Below are 10,742 nucleotides of genomic sequence, written 5' to 3' on the forward strand. Positions count from 1 at the left end.
CGTTACGTCCCTTTCAGAAGCATTCAAAAAGTTCCGAAGCGATATCACGAGAAACTTGTCAGACGTTTAAGATTCTATATTAAAGTAAGTTAAAACTCTTCGCTGCTTTTATGTTGTTACCTAATGTTGCTAGTCTGTGCGATAGACATTTTTACTACTTATTATTAAAGCGATTATTTTTTTCGCACCATTGCGTCTTTGATAGACCATTTCAGAAATTAGGTAATGTTCTTAACAGATCTTAGTTGTTCCACTGTTTAAAAAGAGTTTTCGCTGTTATATTTATTTATTAAATAGTTTAGACACTTGTTATACCATGTATGTATGAGGGCGAGCTTAAACCTAAAGGCGTTTTCTATCAGTTAACCGGTCCGGTGCAGAGATAAATTAATGAAGGTAGGCGAAATGGGTGAATATTATAATAGAGAAAGAAAAGAAAAATTAAAAGGAGAAGTAATAAGGAAGATTTAAACCACATAAACAAACAATTACATTACGCAACGCAACGCGACGCAACGCAATATAATGTTTACCACACGCTACATTCACCACAAACAAATTTACTATGAAATTACTTCTAGTTGTTTTGTTGATTAGTTCACCTTAGTTATGTGGTCTTTAAGTATAGTTGTTTTAATAGGAAACAGTAAGTACTATTAGTCTGGTCTAGACTACGTCACCATATCTCAGAGCATTCTACCTTGTTTCTCATACGTGTCTATCATATGACTCAAATCAGAATTTTGCTTCCAGGATAGAATCTCAATTTACATGTAGAAATTCGCCAATACACCTTCCGCATGAAGTTGCTAAAAATATTTTCAAGTTCACCTTAATAACATCAACCGGCTAGATAATCTATTTATAATACATTTTGCCACAAATAAATCATGACTACCTAGTACTGATTAATTTCTTGACAGGAAGAGGGGAGAAGTATATAGCAGATTATAAACTACACCATAATGCAATACAATTGTATAGAGGAATTTGCTTATTCTGCTTGTTTAAAATCGATTAAAAAAACCAGTAGATATTGTGCTCAATTTTTATTTTTTCATTGATAATTTACAAATTGTCGGTCTTTGTACAAAAAGAATGAAATGTTAATCACCAACGCGACTATTTCTGTTGCCATGCTGAAGCACGCCTGCTGCGTGAGATAGCAACGTCGTCTCCCGGCCTTAGCTAACCCGTAATCAATCGTATTACATTTTGCTGCCTTCAACAAGTCCGTATGAACATGGTACAGTATAGAAAATGTTATGACTGTATATATTGGTTATATATATGACAATCTAGTGTTCGGTGTACGTTTGTACGTATGTGAATAACAATAAATTTAGGAAATAATGAGAATAGTGTTTTACAGTCAGGTAAGCATTGTTGGTAGAAATACTGAAAACTTGTTACCCTTTCTCTAGGCCAATATTATGGTATTAGTAGCTCTTTTGTGAGCAGCTGCGTACGATTTGACAATACACTCTCGTAATATCTTGTAATAAATTGAGAAAGTTTATCCGAAGGAGGCTTGTAGAAAAATCCTCATCTCATAAGAATAATGCAAATGTGACCACAAAAACCCCACAGAGTTTGTTGTTTGTTCTTCACAATTGTTTTCAGTAGAATGAGGCCTTACATCATCATATTTTCATAAAGTGAATAATAAAAAAAGGAGTAATTAAAATGCATTATGTAATATTGTTAATCAAGGCTATTTGTACCTAATAAAATAAATAGTGGTGCTGGTATCGACACCCTGGACGTCACCCTTTTTCCTTTTTCAGTCTATTAAAATAAGCAAAGAATTTTAAAAAAACTATGTCGGACATACGATCATGCATACAAATTAATATTTTAATCAAAGTTTTTAATTACATTTTGGCCAAATAGCAACCCTGTTTCGTTAATAATATACGAATTTTAAGCTTAAAGGCTGTAATCGATTCAGTTGATTCTACGTAGACACTGTCTTTAAAGTATGCTATGAAAATAATTTATTGTTGTTATCCACACGAAAGGTTGTCCAACATTTATCTCTTTTTCTTCACAAAATTTTATAAAAATAATGCAAAATTTGTTTGCAATAAAATTATTGTTTTGGTGTCTATGAAATGTATGTGGTATTATGTATCCTGTATTAAAATTTTATGTTATTTTTCTCTGTTAAAAAAATTTAAAATGTAAAACCCTACATTTATATGGTTAAGGTGAATTATTCATGAAATAATGTTTTGCCGTAAATGAGGCAACGTTTTATATTGCCTCTAGAGAGCCTATATTGGTACAGCTTTGGCTTTTATCGTCGATTTTAACCTTGGATAATATAATAGGGTATTTTGCCTTTTTGTACATCAAACGCATGTCGCGCCGGGCTTTGATTTTGTTTATATTAATTGTAAGTAACAAATGGTCGTATACTTCAACTACTTGTAAATTAAAGTTAATTTCCTGTACCCATTTTTATTTACAATATTAAGGGAACATTCTTCTGGTAGTAAGTGATGTGCCCTATCCGTAACGACATAGCTAGGCATTAGAAATATTGGAACCAGTGAGAGTTGATAGCCCGGAAAAATCATTTAAAAAACTGGGATTCCGTTGTTCCTATCACAAAGGTGATTTACAATCATATGTCCCATATGGATGTCCGCTCGGTCTATTGCTATTTATAATAAATGTGAATGATATACCTCCGCTCCAAGTCGTCAAAACTACTTTGCTTTGCCGATAATAGGACAATAGTCACCTTAGTCTTGAAATTGTTCAATCATTTCATACGTACTAGGAAACGGATCATTTTCGATACAGCTTACAATCTAGGAGGGTCAGTTATAGCTAGATGAAATGCAATGTGCGACCTTGGTATTCGTCACGAACGTAAGTTGCTTTTTGATGTCTACATTGGCCATATTATTAAAAAAAAACTTCTAAACATTTAAGTTTATAATGCGGATTGCCAAACATTCCACGGAGGTAAATATCCATAAAACATTATACATTTGCAAACAGCCACTTGAAATATGTGTTTCAAATTTGGAATCCTCGCTAATGCAAATATATTGATCGCGTCGATAATATCCAAAAACCTGTAATTCCGTATCATTCTGATAAATACCTTGAACTCTGTCGAAAACATCATCTGTTGTCGCTCCCAGATCGCTGGGATTACAGAATTAGTTCATAATTTAGACAAAAACAGAATAGGAAATGAATATTATCATAGGACAGTAAATAGAAAAATAATATAAATTATTAAATTTTAGCATTAATCAATATAGGTAAATAAGAAGGAGGCAATAATTAGGCACTAAAGTATAGACAAAAAAATTAAATTAGGATTTAGCGTAATTAATTATTAACGAAATTATTAGATAGAGAAATGATCAGAATTATTAACGAAATTAATTAGTAACGAAAAATGTAAAAAGAAGAAATGACAATAAATGAAATCAATATAAAAGACCTCTGTTATTTGGCTGTAGAGGATTACGGGTGACTTAATTAAAAATAAAAAAGCCATGTCTAACTGTTCCACGCAAATCAATTCGTTTTACGCCGCTCTTACATTTGTCTAAACGGTATTCGAATTACTGGCAAAACAGTTGTATGGTGCGTGCAATTGCAAGCGTTAATGAAGTATGTCAGCAGTGGGATCTCGATCCGTTCACAGCGAGTGTCCGCGGCAAGGTGGCATCTAAGTGTGAACTGTTTAAGGCTTTATATTTAATTGTTACCAGTAAGGTGAACCATAGTTAGGCTTGTTTTATCCAAGTAATACTAGCTACCGCCAGAGTCGTTCTACTAATGATAAAAGCGGTCATGCAGGCCAGTTCCAACCGATCCTATTTAAAATATATAGTGGAGATCAAATACTAACAATGATCATTCTGCGGCTGAAATGATGATCGTGATTATTACTACATTGCTTTTTTATAATTTTTTAAAGTCAGAGATACACATTAATAATTTGTTATGAAATGTAACAATGTTAAAAAGCTGCTCCTATGTAAGGCACTATTGGAAACGGGTCCTGTTGGTCCAATGGGAAACTGAAATGATAACGATGAACTGTCGTACATTGTATTGTTTTGCAACGGGAGGAACATGTACTTAGTCACTGTTTCAGCTATATTTACTCACGAAGCTAATAACCGCAGAGCACCAACTTTACAGCTGCGGGCAAAGTTAGCTCAGAGCGTGTGCCACACAGTCCGGTTTGTGAGTATTCATTCACGAACATAAACCAAATTGGCTCCATTCGACTAATTTTAAAACTTTTCACAGATTCGACAACTTGAATTTGTTTTAAAAAATCATTGTAGCAAACTAGAAATTGTATATCATAAGTATCCACTGCAGCGACCATAAACAAAACAAAAATTAAAACAAACTTATTAATATCATTAAATGTGATTTTTCTATAAATCAATGAATGTGACTCCTAAAGCGTAACGAAGATTCAGCGTCATTGCCTTAAATGTTATATATCACGACAAAATATTTGATGTTTAAAAACAATCTAAGTTGATTAAAAAAACTTGTGGTGGTTATCATCATCACCACCAACATGGCAGCCCTAGGATGTCCACTGTTAGACATAGGCCTCCCTCATAGAATTCCAGTAGGACCAGTCATCCGACGACCTTAAAAATGCCATCTGTGCGCTTCGTGAGCCGAAGACGTAAGCTGCGCTTGCCGGCCATATGTTCCGCGTGCTTCTGCCTGAACATTGCCACTTCACCTTGCTAATCCGCTGGGCTGTGCCGGTTACTTTCATTCGTCTACTGGTATCCTTAATCGTATTAATATTATAGATAAAAATAATTTAAAAAGATTATTCATGAAAATTTGTCATTTAGTTTTTCATAAAATAACCAATATTTGAAAATATTTACATTTATTAAATTTGACAAATTCGTCATATGAAAATGCTATTCAATTTCCTGCGCGGTTCCTTTAAAAATGCCACGCTCGACGTACGACGTGTGCGATTTTCATAACGGGCTAAAATAAACTTTGTTCATTTTCAAATTCAAGAAATTTTCAAATATCTTTATGCAGCTATAATTTCGAAGCGCGAAATACAGCGGTTTGCTACTTAATATTGTAGACATATTACGTAACAGAGAACAAGAATATAACTGTACGTCCACTGGTGGATATGTTCAGCATCCCCATGTAAATTTCCAATAAGGCCGAATGGAAGTGGTTTTTTTAAATCCTAAAAATAAGCAAAACATTTTTCATTGGGCAGTGATCTGGAGTTAAAGAATTACGTGACAAGAAAAATGAGCAATGACATCAAGTAAATGGTGTCCTAATTTAGGCGCTTATTATACACATACTAAATATAAAAAAGTACCGCCCCCGGGTGGGCTCGAACCACCAACCTTTCGGTTAACAGCCGAACGCGCTAGCCGATTGCGCCACGGAGGCCGATATCTGCTACAGTCTAAAATTCTTCCGTGGGCCAGTTTAAATAAATATATCAAACAATTTCATCTGTGTAGGCAACCTTTTCTTTGTAATAAACTTAAGCAGCTATTAACAGAAAATATAGTAACTTCATGAGAAATAAAATTTAAATTTACATAAAGAATAAGGTTAAAATGAAGAATGAAGTTTGATTCAACAAGATAAACAAAACGATTACTTAGATTTTTTTATTCTTTTAACTGCAATATTTTTTATCGCGTCAAATATAAGAAAGCTATTCACAGTTTTAATTTACTCTGTCGTTTCTATGGGATGAAATAAGAGTTTTTACTATTTTCTTGCAATTCCTCCATTTGTTTCCTTTTTATATCAAGCTCAGTACAGGTCTTAACAAAAACATAAAAAAATCCTGAACTGATGGAATCATTCTCGAGTTTAGCGCGTAGAAACATATTTGGTATTTCATTTTTATTTTGATTAATTATTGCAAAATAGGGCAAAATTTCACCTGAGGGTAAGTAAGTTCTTTGCTGCGGTCGACTCCAATCATCGTAGTAGAAGCATTGCATTTGGGATCGTTATCCTAGGCCCCAGGACATAACTGTCCAAATAGTGTTAAAGAGTTAACTTAAAATATATCACGTATGACTTTATCAAAACGGATAAAGTCATACGTGATATATTTTAAGTTTTTGTATAGGTCTCTCAAAAAATATGTGTTAATTATTTACTTTGTATCAATTACATTAGACATTTGTGTAATATTATATAATAAGCTCAATTTGAAAGAAACTTCTAACATAGCTAATATATCATCAAACATATTTCAAATAAATTGCTTTAACATAAAACTGTTCATTATAGTGATTTTTACGAAATAATCACTGTGAATTAACTTTTTAAAATTTAATTTATGATAATTTAATGGCATTAAAAGGAAATTTATTGTAAAATCACACATAAAAGTGCTACCAGTTTTATGGCACGAACGAAAAGTATGACTAGTTTGTCTTTAGTTCTAGTGCCAACCTTAAATTAAACTCTGTCTGAGTATTTTTCCTATATTTCTCACTGTTGCTATACACAGCAAAAGATTTTCTCGTAAAGTGTTAAAATGGCTATTTTTACCGACTCTGCGTAGCCTTCCGCTAGGCAAGCATTGCACTACTGCTCAGGAGTAGGCACCTTCTTGATATCCACCCCGGATCGTCTCACACGTAAAAGAGATTAATCATAAGAAAGCTTGATCTTACTTCCTTTTAAATACATATTTATAACTTCATTGACACAAAAATTTGCATAGCAATCTTTGAAGATCATCTCGCCCCCGGGTGGGCTCGAACCACCAACCTTTCGGTTAACAGCCGAACGCGCTAGCCTATTGCGCCACGGAGGCCTGTGTTTTCTTTTATAAATTGAGGTCATTACATACATACTTAGTAAATATAATATACATTACACAAAGTCGTGTTAAATACACGGTTTACAACCCAAAAACAGCCAGATGAACTTTTATGATTTTAATGTTTCTAGTTTTATCTGTGTCCAGAATAAGGTAATCAGTATAAAAACATCATATTCATGAATTCCAAAACTTAACATTTAATAGCATCAGTCAAGCCATGTATGAAATAGAGCTTAATAGCTTTGTGTAAATTTGATGATATTTAACACCTATTTATTGAGGCGCCAAAATTTAAAATCTTTTAAAAAGGATAGAAGACAAATGACATGATAAATGCAATAAATAAAAATAAATTGGTAGTCATACAAAAATGTAGATTTTTGTATGATTTTGATAACGAATATTAACTTAAAATAGCGAATGATGAAAAAACGAAATTAATACATTAACAAAAAACAGAAGTAAAAAATATTTTCATTACAGTTCAAATTTCTAAAGGTTTCTTAAATATTCCTGAACATCCAATAATCGGCATTGAAATTTTTAAACGGTGATCGTTGCGTTTTTGAAGCGAATGTATTTCATAAAAGGTGTCAAAATAAACTTTCGTATGAACTAGGTTAAGAATTGAATCATGAAATGATATGAAGAACACTGTGCATACTGAACACGCGTTTGGTTTAATTGAAGTAATTAAAAATAATTGTCGCCCCCGGGTGGGCTCGAACCACCAACCTTTCGGTTAACAGCCGAACGCGCTAGCCTATTGCGCCACGGAGGCCCATGTCAACATATTTCAATAAGTACAGTAAAAGAAAATCCATACTTTCAAAATATCTTTATACATATTTAGTTTTGTTTAATGCTTTTACATGCACTTATGAATCGTTGATTATTTTTATACAATAAACAATATACTAACACCGGCTCGGAATGCTGATCAGAAATTTAACATGTGTACATTATAATAACAACCATGAGTCTAGTAGAATAACCAGATTCTACGCATTTCTTCAAACACTCTTGAAAGCTATAATGAGATTTATTTAATAATTTATTTATAATTTTAGACTAAAAACTAAGAAAAGGAAAGTCTAATATATCTCGTGGAACTTTATTATAAACGCAGAACTCTTAGATTTTTAACTTTTTGAAGACCAAATTTGGGCGTGACTACCAATTTATTTTTATTTATTTCATTTATCATGTCATCTGTCTTCTAACCTTTTTAAAAGATTTTAAATTTTGGCGCCTTAATAGTTAATTAATATGTATTAAGAAGCAACCGTTAAAATACCAGTTACCTAAAAAACTTCCCTCAAGAAATCTCTAGTTTTTAAGTTGTAGATAGCACAGCACGCACGGCTCTTGTTGTAAAAAAATAGCATACATTCCGGGGGCACTGCTCCTGTATAAATAACCGTAAGACAGTAATTCCATCATATTTATACCAATATGTCTTGTAATCACAAATATTTTTCGCATAAGTTACTAGAGTGGACATTGAATCGACAAGCGTGGCATACCACACGACGTCTACCCACAAGATGGATCCACAACTTCATTTAAGTCATCAGAAGATGCTGGACTCAGGTTGCTCTCTACCAGTTCTATTGGAAATCCATAGTGATGTCCTTTGTTCAGCAGTAGCAGACGTCCTGTGGCTGAAATGTACCACGTTTATTACTGTTGATTCAATTATCTCCTAAGTTTGCAAGTACAAGAATGTTAATAAATAATTTATATATGTATAAATAATAAATTGAATTTATCGTCTCTGTTCTTGTGCAAATTACAAACGTTTATTTAAAAATATATGCTTATTTATCCCTTTTTATTTGGGTCGTTAAGAGACTTAAAAATGGCCAACAAATTTGCATTATTATCAAAAAGTTAAAATTACGACGGACAATAAAAACGGGACGCTGTTTTAATGTACTCTCCCGAGGGAAGATAAGCGTGCCGCTTCGTTTAGGAAAATCTCATTTATAACTTACATACACGGCTTTCATTGTCACAATAATAGCAACTTCCTTGAAGTGAGATATCATTATCTTTGTCGTTAGGAAGATTATTAAATAATGTCTTTGATCTATCATAATGAAGAACAAGCTCGTTAAATTACGGCACTATACGTAATTTAAAGAAATGTGCATCATATGATTTTTTTTTGGCAAATGCTCATAGCAAATGGAAAAGCGCTTAAGGAAGCGATCAAGGTCTCAGATCGCTTAGGATGCTTCATGTTTTGTGAGGGGTGCAAGTGCTCCCGAGAAGGGACTTCGGTTTAGGCAGTTACTCCAAACGAAGATCGAATCTTGTGGCTCAAGCAGTTGCTTTTAACGGATTGTATATATATAACCGGGTGGTATGTTTTTTTAAGTGATTGTAAAAAGAATTCTATTGTTTGTATACCAGACGTTCGTAGGATGATTGCCCAAACGAAGAACCCAAAATGAAGCATCGGACCTCGGATTCAATTGTACGAAAAATATATTCTTTAGGGGTAGTTCGAAAAACAAAGAGTCACACTGCGCTTGAAGAATCCTTATTCCAAGCCTACACACCGAAAGCGTTACGCATTGAAACGATGGCGCATTGTAAGCCGACTAACTTGTTAGTAGTGTATATTATTAACATTGATCACAATTTACAGGTAATTTATGAGAGTGTCGTTTTGTTGTTTTCTTTATTTAAATCGACCGAGGAAGCTTTGAATTAAGCAATGTCCACTAGTTTCCCAACTAGTGTCATAATTGGCTGTGAAGTAGTAGTAGGGTAAAAACACTGTCAATTCGCGGCGGTAAGAATGAACTTTGTCAATTGGACATTATTCATTGAGACAGGCCGAAAGTTTATTTGTTTTTTTTATGAAAATATAAAAATGATAATAATGTAATCATCACGTAATAAATAATAATGTTAATTATCCAGTTATTTAATCTTGAGATGCAGCGATATGTTAACGATGATTTATTTGAGAAATTAGACATAGCATCAAAGTGATTCTGCTAGAGCGCTTAAAATAAGAAGACAAAAATATTACCTGGCCTTACAATTTGTCGACATAAACGGTGAGGCGGTAATACTTGTATTGTATGCCTCTTACAAATGATGCATTTCATGTGTTTCAAGTAGATGTTAGATTGCCGTTTAAGAAATATTTTCAAGAATAATTAGCTGACCCAGAAATCTTTGTTTCTTCTAACAGTCAAAGCATGAGCAGCTGACGTTTCATCAAATTTACACAAAACTATTATGCACGTTTTCATACATGGCTTGACTGGTGCTATTAAATGTTAAGTTTTGTAATTCATGAATATGATGTTTATATACTTATTGTCTTATTCTGGACACAGATAAAACTAGAAACATTAAAATCACAAAGTTCACCTGGCTGTTCTTGAGTTATAAATCGTGTGTCTAACACGACTTTGTGTAATGTGTACTATATATATAACGTATATATATATATATGTAATGACGTCAATTTATAAAAGAAAACACAGGCCTCCGTGGCGCAATAGGCTAGCGCGTTCGGCTGTTAACCGAAAGGTTGGTGGTTCGAGCCCACCCGGGGGCGGAACTTTTTTATATTTAGTATGTATATAATAAGTGCCTAAATTAGGACACCATTTACTTGATGTCATTGATCATTTTTCTTGTCACGTAATTCTTTAAATCCATATCACTGCCCAATGAAAATTGTCTTGCTTATTTTTTCGATATTAAGCAGACCACTTCCATTCGGCCCTATTAGAAATTTACATGGGGAGGCTGAACATATCCACCAGTGGACGTACAGTTGTATTCTGGTTCTCTGTTACGTAATATGTATACAATTTTAAGTAACAAACCGCTGTATTACGCCCTTGGAAATTATATGTGCGTAAAGGTG

At 33.4% G+C, this 10,742-nt stretch overlaps 4 non-coding genes across 4 annotated transcripts; 1 reads left to right on the plus strand and 3 right to left on the minus strand.

Annotated features, from left to right (window-relative positions):
• Positions 1-5,365: 5,365 nt before the first annotated feature.
• On the minus strand, positions 5,366-5,439 carry TRNAN-GUU (transfer RNA asparagine (anticodon GUU)). Its single transcript has one exon. It is a non-coding gene; the product is annotated as a tRNA-Asn (tRNA).
• A 1,322-nt stretch (positions 5,440-6,761) lies between these two features.
• TRNAN-GUU (transfer RNA asparagine (anticodon GUU)) lies at positions 6,762-6,835 on the minus strand. The gene has a single exon. It is a non-coding gene; the product is annotated as a tRNA-Asn (tRNA).
• Positions 6,836-7,551: 716 nt separating this feature from the next.
• TRNAN-GUU (transfer RNA asparagine (anticodon GUU)) lies at positions 7,552-7,625 on the minus strand. Its single transcript has one exon. It is a non-coding gene; the product is annotated as a tRNA-Asn (tRNA).
• A 2,728-nt stretch (positions 7,626-10,353) lies between these two features.
• TRNAN-GUU (transfer RNA asparagine (anticodon GUU)) lies at positions 10,354-10,427 on the plus strand. The gene has a single exon. It is a non-coding gene; the product is annotated as a tRNA-Asn (tRNA).
• The last annotated feature ends 315 nt before the right edge of the window (positions 10,428-10,742 follow it).

The sequence above is a fragment of the Battus philenor genome, unplaced genomic scaffold, assembly GCF_028537555.1.
Source record: "Battus philenor isolate CCGP_79_NKW_IND1 unplaced genomic scaffold, ilBatPhil1.0.hap1 SCAF_18, whole genome shotgun sequence".
Lineage (NCBI taxonomy): Eukaryota > Metazoa > Arthropoda > Insecta > Lepidoptera > Papilionidae > Battus > Battus philenor.